The following is an 18,738-nucleotide window of genomic DNA, read 5'->3' on the forward strand; positions in this document are numbered from 1 at the left end:
CTTGTCAGATATATCATTTTTCTTTTATAATGCTTTTCACCTAAAATAATGAAATGGTGTCCTTTTATTGTCATTTGTGCTTTCATTTATATAACTGTATGCATTTATGAAAATATACAAATATAAATGTATGTTAGTGTTAGCAAAAAAAAAACATAAACTTATTCCCTTCATGTATCGTTGTTCTATTCATGCAATTACAAATACAATTCATAGACTCACGTATTCTGACCGTTATACTCAAAACAAACAAAATACGATTATAAACGACCAACACATTAGTTACCTATAAGATTTCAATGACTAATACATTAACTACTCTTAAGACTCCAATAGTTAATTCATTAACTACCTATAAAATTCTAATGACAAATACATTAACTACTCTTAAGACTGCAATAATTAATTCATTAACCACCTGTAACACTTTAATGACTAATTCATTAACTATTTATAAGACTCCAACATAAACATAAATGTTTCTCTTATCCTTCGTCTCAGTTCCTCTATTCTTCATCATGGCTTCCCACATGCAATAATTCTTTTACTCCTTTCATGAATACTTGGGTTCTTCACTTTTTTCATGGCCAACTCCGTTTTCACTATGGTCTTTTTGTTCTTTACTCTCTCAATAGTTGACTTGATCTTCTTTTTGCATGACTTGTTCCTCTCTTTGCCCATTGTTCTTATCTTTGGTCGACTTGTTACTCTTTGTGTTCCTTGTTATATTAGTAGCCACACCTGTCTCCTCATCCATTTCAAGACGTCACTTCTCACCTTACATTCATTGGTGCAGTTTTGGCATTTTAACTCGCATTATAGGTCTCGATTGTCACTTAACCGAAGCATAAAATGGCACAGTGACAATTTTGCAATTTTTTCCAAGTTTTATGCCTCGGTTCAGAATATACCCAAAGCAGAAAAGGCCTTTATGCTTTAGTTCTAAGAAAACCGATGCCAAAAAGTGAGCCAGTATTTCAAAAATGTCACTAGGGTGATATTTGGCCTCAGGTGAAATTGAATCGATGCCAAAAAGGGTTTTCTACCTTCGTTAAAAGTTGAACCGAGGCCAAAATGTTGGCCAATATTTAAAAAATGCCACTAGGGTGATGTTTAGCCTCAGGTGAAATTGAACTGGTGCCAAAAAATGTTTTCAGCCTCAGTTAAAAATTCAACCGAGGCCATAAGTTTTTTTAGGGTTCAAAAACACGAATCCCTTTTCTTCTTCTTCTTCCTCGCGCCTGCAATTTTTCTCATCGCGCCTCAATCCTCACGCCTGTTATTGCTGTTGCGCTCCAGCCACTCATTCCACCACATGTTTGCTGCTCTGTCTACCTCACACTGCCATGTCGCACCGTTTGGTCTCCTTCTCCATAAACAATGCTACAATCCATGGTGCTGTTGTTCATGGTGTAGATTTGTGGTGAACGTGGTGGTTCTATCTTTGGTGACTTTTGCAAGACGAGATAGTGTACTCGTTGATGTGTGAAGGTGCAAGTGACGGAGGTTCCTAGGTGGCGTGGTGGTTTTCGGTGAATCAAAGATGGACAACAACTTCCATGGTGGTTCGAAAGTGGTGGAAGAACATAGGGTTGATTTTCTATCGCACCATATGACTTCAGTTCTTATAAGAACCGAGGCAGAATGTGGGGTTTCTGCTTCAGTTCACACTCGAGGCCAAAAGCTAAACCCATTTGGCCTCGTTCTAATATACTTCGATTCTGAAACCTGGGCAGAATGGCAAAAATAACCGCTGCCAAATTCCCTTCCTGCACTAGTGACTTACAATGCAGCTCTAACATCCTTTAGTGCACTTCTAGTGTACATAATATAGTTTCATAAGGGCAAAAGGGAAATTTAAAAATTAAATGGGTGCATGAAGAAAAATTAGGGTGCAAGAGAAAATAGTCTAATACTAATTGGTAGCGTAGATGACTATGATGCATAAAGATTTAATGAAGACATTGCATAAAGATTTGATTAAGATATGAAGGATTAATAAAGACATGATGAAAACTTGATAAAGTGATGAGGACGTGAATGATTGGTTATGTTGATCAAGCTTGAAGTGTGCTTAATCTAGCTGCATGTGAAGATCTTGAAGCTTGAAGATTGGAGCTTAACTTGAAGACTATTTGACATATAATTTATGTATTATGTCTGGTTGCAATCTTTTAGTCCATTGAAATGGATTTTAACATGTTAATTGACTGGCTGTTATAATTTTTCAAATAACATATTTGATCGGCTGAAATAGTAAAGGGAAATCAACAGATTGAACAAAAATTTCAACCTATTCAACATGTCAGCAAGTAGACTATAAAGCCTGGGCTTTTCTGAGAGAATGTGAGAGATTCATTTTTCTAGTGCAAAATCAGTGTGATCATTATGGATAACCCGTTCTCTCAATGTTGCAACAGTTCGTGAGTGATTCTTGAAGTCTTGAAGCCTTGTTGGCTTGGTGTGGGTGCTTTGAAGAAAGCTTTTGGTTGGCTAAGGATAGCCACCACTGATGTCTAATCTTTCTTAGGCATCTGTTGTTTCTCTGGTGTGAGTTCATATCTGCAAGTGGAAGTCTTGTTGTGCTATATTAGATTCTTGTGAGATTCAAGTGTCTTGGTGTCTGTGTGTGTGTGTGTGTGTGTGTGTGTGTTTTTCAAAAGTGTAATCTTGTACCGATTTTGTAAAACTTTTGAAATAGTGGAAAGTCAAGTTAAGGTTGTCTTGATAAACTAGATGTAGTTCAGTTATGAGTGAACCATAAAAATCTATGTGCATTGGTTTGATTATTATATTCTTAATTGTTCTTTGATAAAATTTTCAAGAACACCATTTTAATCTTTTTGTGTATTCTGGTGCTTTAATGTAATCTGGTGTTCAAATAGTGTTTTTACTATGAATATGAATTAATCTTGATTGGTAATTTGATCAGATTTGAAGTCTTGCATTAATTGAGTTTCTGCATAATTTTTCTCAATATTTCAACCTGTTAATATTGTTTCTCAATTTGTTGAATTATTATGATATGTGTGTGCGACTCTCTGTTAGTGATTTCAATGTGCTAATATTATTTTTAATTGGTTAAAATGTATATTCCAGAAGTGATAGATTGCTAAAAACTTGGTCTAATAGATTTAAATTAAAGAGTTTTTCAAGTATAAAACCGAACCTAAGTTTTAGAAATAGCCAACTCAATCCCTCTTCTTGATTAAACACTTCTTTTACATCTTACACTAATTATTTTAAGTCTTTAAGAAAATAGAACTCAAAAAACTCAATAAATTTTAAATAAAATTGTGATAAAAAGGTCTTAAATTTGTTTTAAGCCTTCTAAATCTTTGAATCGTCTTAGTCGATATGCTATCAAGAAAAAAATATTATTTAAAGTATTTTAGTTAATAACATGGCTATTTTAATTTGTATTGGAAAAATCTTTATTGAGTAATTTTGGCACAGAAAATGTCAAATAGAACAATTATGGTCTATTGGGGACAAAACAAATATTCATGATGATATTGCATAATTGCTAATGCAACAAGTGATAGAGAGAATATCACCGAGGGTATTCAGGATTTTCTCAAATAGTATTAATGTAAAATAATAATTTTCTTATACGTAATAAAAAGGAAATCAATAAAAAAGACATTTGAAATGTCGTACTAACATTTAACACTATAAAAAAAACTTATATTTATTGTGAATTTTGTTTTGAAAGTTTTTTCGTAGAAAATACTTACAATTTTTGTTCTGAAAAAAATTGCAAGAAATTGCTACCTTTTATTTTTTTGCAAAATGTTTTGTATGAAATACTTTTCGCAACAAATTTTGTAAAAAATACTTCCAAATCTTATAATTTTGTAGGAAATAATTACCCACAAAGAAATTACCTGCCAATTAAGATTCTTAGGAAAAAAAATGGCAGAAAAAAGTCTTTTCTTGCAAATTATTTTAACAAATTTGCAAGAAAAATTTCATATAGTATGAGAATTTCTAGTAGTAAGGTGTAACATAGAGTTGTCAAAAAAATCCATACATGTGGCTATTCGTAGGTAAAACTCGCAACCGGTAGGAAATGAATACTAAAAGTAGATATCCGTGGGTAACGGGTACGGGTATTTTTTATACCCGCATGTTAACTGGCGCGGTACAGGTATCATAATATCTATACCCGTGGATACTCGTACCCGTTATACTAATTTAAATTAAAAACAAAAAAACAAATTATTAAAATATTAATACATTGATTTTGAATTAACTATTTTTTAACCATTGTTTTAAAAAAAATATCCATTTATTTGTAAATTGTCATTCAACACTATTTAAATGAGTTATTTTCACTTTGTTTGAGATTTATAAAGGTTATGTATTGTATTTTTATTTGAATTTATGGTTAGACTTTTTTATTAAATAGTAAATATTTCTTTTGTAAATACTCGCGGATACCCGTGAATATCTATGGATATTAAAAAAATATACGGATACCCGCATAACGGATATCCGCACGAATATAAATACGGGTATAGGACAAATATTTATCAGCGAGTAGGATAGGGGAAGCTACTACTCGTACCATATCCACCCCGTTGACATCCATGGTCTAACATAAAGAAAAAGAAAAAATCGGAATTTAAAAAATACTAAAAGTCCAAATTGAAAAGCGTACAAAATAATTGTGTCATCTATCCTCAATAATGGTATATTATATTCTTTACAACATTTATTTCCTTTGGTTAAAAAAATATGCATGATATATTCATAATTAATATTATCATTTGATAACTGGTTATTTAATTATTTATAAAGACATAAGTGATTAATTAAAATATTGTGACGAAAGGATCGTTAACCACGGTACATAAAAACAAATTGTTTTCCAAAATAAGATACCGTGATAGAAAAAACTCACTTAAATAGTGGATGGTCTCTATCAAACTTAATCATTTCCATTATATTTTAAACCATTCTATGCATAAATAAAACAAGAAACACATGATTGTTCCATGAATAGTTCCGCTAACTAGCACAACCAAGTTTGTACGTAATTAATTACCATTTTCAATCACTTCGAATATTGCCGTTTGCAGTTGCACTGGCACAGAACAATGGTTGTGACCCCTGCTCCTTTTTTATGCTTCGTGAATCCTATGTTCTCTTAGGAACATTCATCACAATGTTGAGGGTTGAGACAAATACCATTAACCGTATCCAGAAAAAAAATACATATAATTTATCACACAACTTACAATGTGTGTGAGACTTCAAAAAAGATCAAATTCAATGGCTGCTTCTGGATTACTATTTAGGATCATCATTTTGGTCATCATCCTAATCATCATCCCCATTGCAATAACAAAGGCTCAAACTCAGTCTTTCGAGTGTCCCAGATTCAGTTCAACTTGTATAAAACACCTTAAACTAGAAGGGAGTGCTTCTACCACAGGTTCTGCTATCCAACTCACAGAAGATAACGCAATGGACCTAAGCACGTCGTTTGGGAGCGCAGGGCGAGTCACGTATGCTGAACGAATAAACCTTAGGGACAAGAATTCAAATGAACAAAGAGACTTCATTACCAACTTTTCCTTTGTTGTTTCCTCATCAAATCAGAGTATTTATGGAGGTGGTTTGGTATTCTTCCTTGCAAGCCGAAATCTTCCATCCACAGATAGGGTAGGAGGAAGTTTTGGCGTTGGCCTTACGGATGGTTATCTTGAGCTTTTCCAGTTAGGTTATCGATTCCTGGGAGTGGAGTTTGTCACTTTCAGAAACCCATTTCACCAACCTGATGCTGAAGTAGCCATAAATATCATTAACATGAAGTCTAGAATAAATGAGAGATGGCGGATACATATTGCACAGGGCAAAGTTTGTAACTGTAGTATTGTATACGATTCTAGGAACAGTATTTTGAATGTCTCTTACACTGGATACAAAATCAGGGATGGGAAAGTGAAAAAGACTACACAGTATCTTTCATACTCTGTTGATATAAGGCAGGAATTACCAGACTCGGTTGTTGTTGGCATATCAGCTGCAACTGGAGTATTTTCTGAGCAGCATAAGTTGCTCTCATGGTCGTTTAGCACAACCCCACCAAGTGATGATGAAGAGAAGGAAATCAAGGCTGTCATCATAACATTGGAGGGAATAGGAATTGGTGCTGTCTTGTTTTTGAGCTTGTTCGGAATGGTTATGATTTCATTGAGGATGATGGCCAAGAGAAAGGAAGTAGGTCACACTTCAGATCCAAAGAGGGGTGATGAATTAGAAATGAGCACTGGACCTAAGAAGATTAGATATCATGAATTGGCAACTGCAACCAACAACTTTGATGAGACGAATAAGCTTGGGCAAGGAGGGTTTGGTGGTGTTTATAAAGGCTATTTCAAAGACTCCAACACCTATGCTGCTATAAAGAGGATATCAGCAGATTCTAAGCAGGGTGTAAAACAATACATTGCAGAAGTGACGATCATTAGCCAACTGAGGCATAAGAATTTGGTGAAACTCACTAGTTGGTGCCACAAGAAGAATGATTTTCTCTTGATATACGAGTACATGGAAAACGGGAGCTTAGACTCTCATCTTTTTCGGGGAGAGAGTATATTGGCGTGGCAAGTGAGGTACAACATAGCCTTGGGATTAGCCTCAGCATTGCTTTACCTACAAGAAGAATGGGAGAAATGTGTGCTTCATAGGGACATAAAATCAAGCAACGTAATGTTGGACTCCAACTTCAATCCCAAGCTTGGTGACTTTGGCCTGGCTAGGTTGGTGGATCATGATAAAGGGTCAGAAACCACAGACGTGGCTGGGACCATGGGTTACTTGGCTCCTGAATACATGAACACAGGCCAGGCTCGAAAGGAGTCTGATATATTCAGTTTTGGGGTTGTTTTGCTGGAGATAGCCACTGGAAAAAAAGCCATTCACCACAAACACATGGAGGGTGAGGTATCAGTGGTTGAATGGGTGTGGAAGCTCTACGAATTGAGAAATGTGATTGCAGCAGCAGATGAAAACCTAGGTGGGGAATTTGATGTTCAGCAAATGGAATGCTTACTGGTAGTTGGTCTTTGGTGTGCTAATCCAGATTCAGCATCCAGGCCTGTAATAAGACAAGTGATTAACGTTCTTAACTCTGAATCTTCTTTACCAATTCTTCCACAGCAGATCCCAGTACAAGGTTGTTCATGAAGCCTTGTTTGCACTTTCTATGATTCTCTTTAATGTTGTGTCTTATAAAGCTGATGCAATTGAAGCTTTAAGGGTGCTGGGCACGGAATGTGGTTTCTTTCTTAATGTTCAATGTATATTTTGTTGTACATGAATTTGGAGCATTCCAAATACTGCGTTTAATGCAAGGCAGTTCTTTGCCGATAAAAAAAAAGGGTGTTTGTGCTGGAACCTTCCAATACTATTTTAATGAAAAATTAGATACCAAATTTAAGCATATATGGGTATTTATTTTTTTGTTTTGTACATATTAGGCTGTGTATGGTAAATGTGAAAAAATAGGGTTTTCATTGATGCATTTGGCTATTTGCTCTAATTCAAGAATTGACACAAATACAAATTGTTGTATTGTTGTATCATAGTTATGCTTATAATTTATTATAAAGATATTATTTGATTGAAGAATTTCCTTTACGAAAACTGGCATATGGCAAAATTGTATAAACTGAAATAAAATAAATACAAAGTAGCGTATAAGGAGACGAGATCAAAATTTGTGCTAAACAAACAAACCTCCTTTTATTTATCAAATAAAGTATACTTATATGTGTTTTTTCATCATTTATAAAAATTATTCATAATGTTAAAATATAGACATGTTCTGACTTTAGATCCGTTGAAAACATGGTAAAGGTGTCCATCACTCAATTTAACGTATTACTCGTTTGGGAACAAATTTCGTTATAATTTTGTTATTAAATGGTAGAGAAGGATAAAGCTGTTTTTAAATTTTTGGTCTTAAATTTTTAAATAATATGAGACAATTAGGTATGCAAAACAAGTCTCTAATAAAATAAATTTCTCAGTAATCTTCTTACAGGTATACTTGAAAGGATATAGGTGCAACTTCCCCAAATACCCAAAATACTCGGGATTGAGGATTTGAGAATAGTTATCTTTTCTTTCCTTCTTGGCAACATTAAGTTGGAAGTCTCCTTTCGTTGTTTACTTGTGAGGATCTAATTGCGGTGAATTTATGGTCGGCAGCACAACGAAGATCAACGTCTCACTCCATTGATAAAGAGTTAATACAACTTTGGAAGGTTTTGTCATACCTATAATGTCTTTATTTAATATAGGGTTCTTTTCAACTACTTAGAAAATTGACTTTGTTGTATCAACATGCTTACATAGTTTACAAACACTTTTATAGCTTTTGCAATATGGGTATGTTGGAAAAAATGTATTATCAATAAAAAATATTACTGTCTTTATTCCTAAGAATCATTATATTAACAAAGAAATAAGATTAATACAAAGAAAATAAAAATATAACTTAGAAACTCCAAATGCAAAAAAAAAAACACAACTGTAGAGAATAATCATTATATATGTGTAAATTTGTACTATATATAAATTTTTACAACACACAGACCATACTTTTAACCCTTTAACTCCAAGTACACACATACCCTCCAGAACAAGAATCTAATTATAAGAATGTAACAAAAGTTAAACACTAGTTCAAAGTGTCTTTTATTTGGGACTAGATTTATCGTGAACTTAAAATTTATTATATAGTCACTTCGATATGAAATTTTTCGGGACATGTTATTTTATCAAAGAAGATAAATCGTCTAGACACCGATCCACATGATTCGGTTCACATTGGTCTGCTACACATTGTTCCATGCTCCGTACTCCGGTAGCATATGGAATAATTTTTATTTCCCTCTTACTTTTCTTAGAATTGGGAACTTGGGTAATCAAAAGCCTCATGTGATGACCCAAACGTATGCCCAATGGTATAGATTTATGCATCCTAAACCTCTTAACAACCTTCTTCAAGCGATATTATTCGAGTCAGCTAAGCCTACTCTAGCACGATACAAAAAGTTCAATTTATTTTTTAAAGTTAAAAGGTAAGGTTATTTTTTAAAATTAATGTTTATATTAGGCAAAACATATATTTTATGAGTTGACGTTGATTACAAGAATAGAGTTAACTTAGTCAATTCTAAAATAACACAAACTTTTAATGAGTAAGAATATTTGTATTAGTATTAGTTAGAATGACACTATTTTTTTAAATAAAATATTTATATTAGTATCAAATTAATTGATACTAGCTAAAATAAATAAGATTAATGTCACTCTAGTTAATACTAATCTTTTTTATTTTTAATATTTGCATTTATTGAAGTTAATGTTGACTCGATTCACAATAATTTTATTTATTTTATTATTTATATAAGTTAGAGTTAGGTCAATTCTAATATAATATACCATTAATATATATATATATATATATATATATATATATATATATATATATATATATGTAAGTTAGTGTCTAGTTTATATGAATCTGGATGTGTTTAACAACGAGTTGGGTCGGACACGAACAATGTCTATCCGCAACAAAAAGATTCATTACCTGTTCTGTTACTCGTCGATACCAGTTTACAAAATATACGTGGATGTTTTAAATCCGTAGGCATCCATAGATTCCCACAGATATTTAAAAAATGATACTTTATAAATTTTTAAAGTAAAATTTAAATAAAAATACAAAAAAAATACAAAATATATAAATTAAATTTTAATTTTAATTTTAATTAAATTTAAACTAATAAAATACAAATTAAATTTTATTTTTAATTAAATTTAAACTAATAAAATATAAAATAAATTTTAATTTTAATTAAATTTAACTTAATAAAATATAAATTAAATTTTAATTTTAACTTTAACTTTTTGCAAATAACGGGTACCTGCGCATATGAATAATATGATACCGGCACCAGATTCATTTATAAACGAATATTAAAATACTTGTTATCCAGAGATAATAAATACATGCGGATACCAATTACGGATTTTATCCATAGATAATCGCGGACACATGTATTTTTATCATTCCTTAATAGGTTATTGTTATAATGAATAGGAACCATATATCATTCTTAATCAAATGCTTAGATTTAAAGATAGCTTTTGTCCCACTTATAATTTTTCTCTCTCGGTTCATGTAACACTTATCTCTTTCATCCATTCATCCTCTTCATCAACATGCATATACTTCATTCACACTCATACACTTTGTTCAAACTCATTTCCTTCATCACACACATTTCCTTCATCTACACCACACCATCTCTTTTAAATCAATTTTTTTTTCTCTATTTTTTTGTGTTTTATTTTTTTGTTGAAGATAGATGTGTTTTATAATACATATTTTTTTAAAATTAATATCATTAGAGTACGTAATACACAAATTAAATTAAAATAATATTAAAATATATTTCACTTATGGTTAGTTAACCCAACTCTAAATTAAATAAATTTTAAAACAAAAATGCATTACTGGGAGTTTAGCCAACACTAAATTTCTTTAATTAAGAATTGAAAAATTAGTAATGAAATAATATTATTTTTTTGGATACTATGGATGACAGTGTGGGTTACCTTATTTTGGTTGGCCCCAAATTTGGCCACTACACCTCTCTTATAGAAATGTAGGTTAATTTCTTTGACTTGTCCTACATAACATTTGACATATGAGTTTACAATAAGTATGCAGGTCACATAAAACTTTTTTGTTTTGTATTTTTTTTCTTGTAAAATATTAGGATGCAAAATTTTAATAACTTTGTTTTTATTAATTAAATTAGTAGAAATAATAGTTTCAATAAGTTCATTTCTTAAAATAAGTAATATTCATAATTTTATATTTTATAATTTTTAAGTACAAATCCATTGAAAATAGAAATGAGCAAGCTACTTTTCAATGGATTAGAAAAGAAACACCAATGAGCAAGTTAATTAGAAAAAACACACATGATGACGTGTTGTGTTAGTGATACTGGATATTATGAATTTAAATTAATGCGGGTGATGCGAGCCAAGTACGGATCAGTCTATGTTGGTCTACGCGAGCTGCAAATTATACAAGGTGAGTCTAAGTAGGTTAGTGGGCTAAAATACTCAACTCATCCCACACTTTTTTATTGTGAACTCGTGGGCCAGTCCGCATGGTCCACCCGACATTATCATCCTTAAACGATACTACTTAGAGATGTCCTTCAAAAGTTGATACTAATGAATTAACAATAATGAATTTAGTCCTTATTATATGTGATATGCAAATTCAATTTTGAGTGATTAACGTTGATTTTAGTTGTTAGCATTGACTATTTTCTTAGTGATAAACGCAACACTCCAACCATCTAATCTCTATTACGCTCTGTTCGCTTCCGTCGATGGTACTGTTACCATAGTTTTGCTGCGATGGATTTGTGAGTGAAATCATGTTCACATCCACTAATTTGAAAGAGAATGAAGGAGCGGATTCAGAAAATAACAGTTTCACTTCATCCTCTCTAAACAACAGAGATTTGAGTGAATATATTACTGTTTTACAAATATATCCCTATATATAATAAAACCACTAAATTATTTATGTGAACTATCATATATTTTTTTAAATAATTATTATATATATTATTAATTAATTATATATATACATATTATTAATTATTATATATAATATATTATTATTTATTATTATAATTTTATATATAATAAATAATAATATATGTATATATATAATAATTAATATATTAATATATCACAATTAATATATAAAATAATTATTATTTTTAAGTATATAATAATTAATAAAAATAAAAATTATATATAAATATGTAGAATAATTAATATTAATTAAAATTATTAAAAAATAATAATATATATAATAATTACTATTATTAATTTTTGTATAACTTTTTTTGAAATTTAATTGTATAAATTTTTTTACATTCATACAAATTTAAACTTTTTTATATTAAAAATTCATATAATTTTAATATTTGTTTTAATTCATATTAATTATTTGTAATCATTTTTATAACATCAAATTACAAAACCATTCTCTTTTTTTCATCAAGGGTATTTTGGTAACTTTATAATTCTATCTATTTTTACAATTTATTTTATCTATCACATCAATCAAATCTCTCACTAATTTTCATAAAACTTATCTCCAAATCCACTCATTTTATCCTCTAAATCCACTCAAAAAACCATATATATCCATTCATTTAAATCCACACAAATCCATCTTCACACTCTTCCTCAAATCCATTTACACAAAAGAACACACCCTTAATGTCCATCCCAAATATCTCTCACCGAACCAAGATCTTTTCATATTATACTTTGAGCTTAATTTTTTTTAAAGTTTTTTTATTTCACTTTTATATTTACTAGACATGTCAAAAACAGATTAGAATATGTGAGCCAACCCGACTCACCATGGGTTCGAGCCAAGTCGGGTTGATAAGTTAAATTTTTTTCCAATTATGGTGCCAAAAACAGATTGGACTTACTTAACCTACAGGTTATACGGGTTTGAGTAGGGATTAGGCTAACTTAACCCGCAACCTATTTATTTTTCATCTTTGACCTAGAAAAAAAAAATCTGATTTCATTATATTTATCTATTTTTTGATATTTTTGGAATTATGCAAGTTTCAATATGAAAAAAGGACAAAATTGTTTCTATCTTATAAATTTGAATAAAAAATATTTTTTATTTTTATATTAGTTAATGAGTCAACTCACTTAATCCACTGACATATAATTAATTGAACCGGATTATAAAATATCTAGTCACCAGAAATTGAACCGAGTTTGACTCATTTAACACCTCTAATATCTTAACAGGTGACTAACTTTGGCCTCTCCAACCCCATCGTCGTATTCACCGCTTTCTATGATTATTCTTCCAAGAGCATAAACAACAACAGGAGCTAATATTACTTGAGATTAAAAAGGTATAGTTTTGTACCAGCTATTCACGTTGAAGGTAAAGGTTGTACACAATGGTGTCAGAGCTTTGTTGAGAGTGAACAAGCACAGCAAAGTTTGTTTGTTATTTGATCATAACACGTAAAAGATCCAAATAGGAAAATGTTCTTTGTAAACTTACTTTTTTTCTTAACCTTTCCAATTTCCACCGCATTTTCTTATTTTTTCATTACAATATTCGTGAGAGGTTCGTGCACACAGTATGTTGTGTTTTTTTATAATTGTAATATTATAGCATCTTTATTACTTTAAGCAACACACATAACTTTTTATCCAAACAATTTTAAGAAGTTTTTTTTAGTATAGTTTCCATAAATTCTATAATCTAACTCAAAAGCATTTTATATACAAAGTTAAACAAGTAGACCTACAAAATGGAAATCAACCTAGCATGTTTTCAATTGTATCTTACATAAAATAAGAGAAAAAAATCTCTATCATCCTACATCCCGGGTGGGAGACAGTCATGGTTCATCCGAATTTGGGCATTTTAACCAGCTAGACATGTCTGCTCATCTTTTTTATCGATTGGTGAGTTGTGTACGTGGGAACATTCGTCACTACTTGGATAAAGACAAAGTAAACCTTATTCGTATACTAAACAAATAATAGTGAGAGACGAAAGTAACTTCGTTGTTAACGGAAATATTCAGGAAACAGCAGGCAAAAAACTTAGTTTTCCTTCTTAAATTTAATTGCAGCTACAAAACTATAACGTAATTACATAAAACAAAGTACGAGGAGAAGAAATCGTGAGATAAAGGGAAAATTAAAAATAACAAAAGATAAATACTCAGCTGATAGTCTTCGAAGTTCAGAATAATGGCAGGTTGTGATTGGCGTTTTGATCTTAATGCAATCACTCTGGGGTTTTGTTATGCAAGAGGAACCTTGGTGTTCCTCTTGATAATCCCTCTTGAAAAGGCTCTTTCACAACCATTTTCTTTTCATTACAACTTCAGAAACGGTGCGGACGTAGAACAGCTAAACCTGGAAGGAAATGTTTCTGTCTCAAATTCTGGCATCAACCTCGCAGTGGACCCAAACCATGGTGGAACTGGGAGTGTTGGGCGAGTCACAATTCCCCACCTTGTTAAACTATGGGACAAGACCTCGAAAGAAGAAGAAAGCTTCGTTACCCACTTTTCCTTTATGATCATCCCAAAAAAGAGTTCTCGTGGAGACGGTTTTGCTTTCTTTATAGCAAGCCCTAACCTCCCAAATGTGAAGGCAACGGATGAAATAAAGCGTGGAGGCCTTGGCATTGGTGTGGTGAATGGCACAGTTCCTCTCTCAAACGATTATCAATATGTGGCAGTGGAGTTTGACACTTTCTCAAACGATTGGGACCCTCAGGGCACACATGTGGGTGTGAATGTAAACTCTATGCGATCTGACGTAGTTGAGTATTGGAGAACAGATACTACTTCAAAAGGCCCTTATAAGTGTACCATTAAGTACAACTCCAAGGATCATTATCTGAACATTTCTTTCACTGGATTCAAGCCCAATGGAAATCGAGTATCACAGCACCTTCTTTACCCAATTGATTTGAGAAACTACTTGGAAGAGAGGGTTGTTGTAGGTATATCAGCTGCAACAGGAGATGGATTTGATCACCACACCTTGCTGGGATGGTCATTTAGTAAAAAAACAAGTAATAATGATAAGAAAGACAAGTTGGACAGGAGAATGTTGTTGGAGGGAATAGGAGTTGGTTTAGGTGGGGCTGTGAGTTTCTTTGTGTTGCTCCTCGTTGTACTGTGGAAGAGGGGCAAGAGACAAAAGGAAGAAGTCACTTCAGAAACCTCTTCTGATTTGAAAATGGATTATGAGTTCAAAATGAGTACTGGACCAAAGGAGATCAGATACGAGGTATTGGTATCTGCGACAAACAACTTTAAAGAGAGACACAAGCTGAGGCATTGTGTTTACAAAGGTTATTTCAAAGACATAAAGTCTTACGGTGCAATCCAGAGGATATCAGCAGGTTCATCACATGGTGTGGAGGAATATGCAGCGGAAGCAAGGATCATTAGCCAATTGAGGCACAGGAATTTGATGAAACTCGTGGGTTGGTGCCACAAGAAGAATGATCTCTTTCTGATATATGATTACATGCCAAACGGCAGCTTGTATTCTCATCTTTTTGGTGGAGAGAGTATCTTGTCGTGGCATGTGAGGTACAACATAGCTCTTGGCTTGGCCTCAGCATTGTATTACCTACAAGAAGAGTGGGGAAAATGTGTGCTTCATAGGGACATCAAATCAAGCAACATATTGTTGGACTGCAATTTCAATGCTAAGCTTGGGAATTTTGGCCTGGCAAGGCTGGTGGATCGTAAGAAAGTGTCAAAGACAACAGTTATGGCTGGAACAACGGGTTACCTTGACCCTGAATATGTTATCTCAGGCAAGGCTAGAAAGGAATCTGACATGTTCAGTTTTGGGGTTGTTTTGTTGGAGGTAGCAAGTGGAAGAAAAGCCATTGAGCAAGAAGAGAAAGAGGGTCAAGTGTCACTAGTTGAGTGGGTGTGGAAGCTATATGGACTTAGAAATGTCCTTGCAGCAGCAGATCCAAAGCTGAATGGTGAATTTGATGTGCAGCAAATGGAATGCTTGGTTGTTGTTGGTCTTTGGTGTGCAAATTCAGATAGCAGGAGAAGGCCCTCTATAAGGCAAGTGATTAAGGTGCTTAACTTTGAAGCTCCTTTTCCTGTCCTTCATCACCAACAACAACAGATGAGTTGTTTTTCACATTATGATCTTCCTTAAAGGCTACTAGTTAGGTACTTAGAGATGAACCGAACATAGTCCTCATGTTTTTTCTTATCCCGTTTTGACCTGGCAGATTTTAATTCATTTGTAAATGGCATTATGTAACATTCTAATAATTCAATTTACGTTATACAATTATACAACTTATTTAAACTCATTTATGATTTCGCTTAAAATGTATTTATATATATATATATATATATATATATATATATATATATATATATATATATATATATATATATATATATATATATATATATATATCTGATGAATAATTGTTTGTAACCGAAAGTCGTTAACTATTTAGATACAAATTTATAAAATTAAAAATTATTCGTAATTAAAATAGTTATTATTATAAATAAATAAATAAAATTAGTCAGTAATTAATTAGAGACCAATTTAGTAACTAAGTCATTTTGGTAGGCAAAATCTAGATAGCTAATCTTTAGTGATGGTAATCAATTTTCTTTAGTAGCTAAAATCATGGTAGCTAATTTTAAAAATCAATTTAGTGACCAATTATAATTTTTTATTCATAATAATGACTATTTTAGTAGCTAATAATTTTTTTACTTTTTAAATTGGTATCTAAATTAGTCAAACTAACAACTTTTTGTCACTAAAATTGGTTACTTATGAGATATTTTCTTATAGTATAAGTATGTTTTTAATTTATGATTTAATATAAAATTGAAATTTCTTTTTATCATAAATCCATCTTTGTCGTCAAATTTAAAAAATAAATAGATATAATTTTTTTAACGCAGTTATGTTAAATTTTGCTTGAAATGTCAAGTTTCATGCTAATATTTAAGTTGTTTATACCTTTAATACATTTTTGTGTTAATATCTATTTGTTTATACCATTACCTTCCCACAAATCAAGCTTATTCATAGGAAAGTAATGCATAAATATCATACGAGTATCATATACGAGAATTCATTTTATCTTAACAAATTTTATATGACAATTCATTTTATATTAAAAAATATACGATGTTATTATAATTTTTTTAAATCATACCACAACCGAAAAACTATTAATAAATATTATCTAAATAAAATATATTAAATACATTATATGAATTAAAAATGATAAACTATACTTTTAAACGTTTTAATAAAATAAGTTATAAATTACTATATTAAATTTCGGCTGACACGTAATATTAATAAAATACTTAATATTTATAAATTAAATAGCAACTCACACGAAACAATAATATACATAATACTAAAATATCTTCATTTTATAAAATGATTTAATTTGATTTCTTTTTATGTGAGATTGCTCGTATATCTTCATTAAAATTAATATATCAAATTACTTTATTTAAAAAGTCTGAATATTATAATTTATTTTATTTTATAAATAGAGTGATGTGATGCATGAATTATAAAAAAATTTAATGTTAATACGAAAAGAACTTAATTTTAAAAAATTTAGAGAATTAAATTGAATCAAATAAAGATGAGAGATATAATTCAATTTTTCATAAAAATTAGAAGACTAAAATAAGATTTTAACCTAAAATAAAGTGCATGTCATGTATGAAACAATTAATATCAGCGAACTTGAATTGGTGAAGCATAGATCCAAAGTCAAAGACAAATTTAACGAACTAGATATATTCGTGTCAATCACGTCTTCGATACGAATACACATAATTTATCAGCGTAAAAAATCATAAATTTGTAGATTTATTTTTCAACTTACATAAAAAAAATATTTTCAATAAAAATAAAGTGGTGGCAAAATAGGCTAGGTTCAATGGGTCAATTCATCGGCTGTCCAAAAAAGTCAGGCTATGATAGAATTTTCAGCCAGCGAAACTGATCCAACCCATCACGTTAAACCGATGGCCAGCCAACCGGCTAAGCCAGGCCAACCTTCCTTAAAACTCGACCGTGAAGTAAAAAAACTAAAATCAAAACTAGCGGATTAACCTTCTTACAGGTTAGATTATGAGTTCCAACCGGTTTCTAATTGGCAAGCCAGTCATACTGGTTTTCTATGGGTCAATATCTGGTGGGGGCTTCTCCCTCCACCTCCAATAATTTATCCTGTACCCCCAAAATTCTTTTTAATTCCAATTTTATCCTTACAGTAAAAAGTAAATATTAAACCGTAAATTTTTTTTCTTTATACTTTCCAGCAGTCCACCTCCTGCACCTACCCTGATCAAATGCATGCTTTAGGATTGGAAGAAAGGACCACTAAAATATTGACTTTTGAGGTCCCAAAAGAGGGATAAGACCCAAAGAGAAAAGTTAACCCTTCAAGCTAAAAAGAAGAAAAAAAAACTATGATTATGGTTCTGTGTGTGAGTGACAGTGGGATTGGTGAGTATCCTAGGCACGCAGGCAAAGTCTTAGAACAAAGGAATCATTTTAAGACAAACAAAACCGAATAATTTAGCATGTTATTATGGCTCATTCACTAGCTCAGTGTCTTTTTGTAGTGTGATCAAACGTTCTTTTCTTTTGTTCGGGTAACATGTCAGAACTTTTTCTTCTTCCATATCTTAATTGTGATGGATCTTGCGAGAAAATTGGAGAGCTATTTGGTGTTTCATGAGAAAATATGAAACTAGAGAACAACATTGAGAATAAATTTCACTTCTTTCTTGATATGGCTTTTCCTTATGCCATTTTAACTACCCTTATCACCTTGATTTGTTTAACTTGGTGCTTCTGCTGATGATGCCAATAAGCCATAGCAATCCCTTTGTTTCCAGCTGAAACAAGGATAATAGTTCTTGACCCATTTAGCTGAAATTTTTCAACTATTTCCGTTGAAGAGAATGCTCATAGCCTCTCTGCAGATAATACCAGAAAAATTATGATATCACTTTTACATGAAAAATATGCATACTTTTGTTCTGTACATCTCAAACAAGTGCAACT

General features: G+C 31.6%; 2 pseudogenes; both read left to right on the plus strand.

The window, feature by feature from the left end:
- Positions 1-5,277: 5,277 nt before the first annotated feature.
- Positions 5,278-7,197, plus strand: LOC114179130 (L-type lectin-domain containing receptor kinase IX.1 pseudogene; annotated as a pseudogene).
- Positions 7,198-13,718: 6,521 nt separating this feature from the next.
- Positions 13,719-15,822, plus strand: LOC114179134 (L-type lectin-domain containing receptor kinase IX.1 pseudogene; annotated as a pseudogene).
- Positions 15,823-18,738: the final 2,916 nt, after the last annotated feature.

The sequence above is a fragment of the Vigna unguiculata genome, chromosome 3 (assembly GCF_037176805.1).
Source record: "Vigna unguiculata cultivar grain cowpea cultivar isolate G323 ecotype 2 chromosome 3, ASM3717680v1, whole genome shotgun sequence".
NCBI lineage: Eukaryota > Viridiplantae > Streptophyta > Magnoliopsida > Fabales > Fabaceae > Vigna > Vigna unguiculata.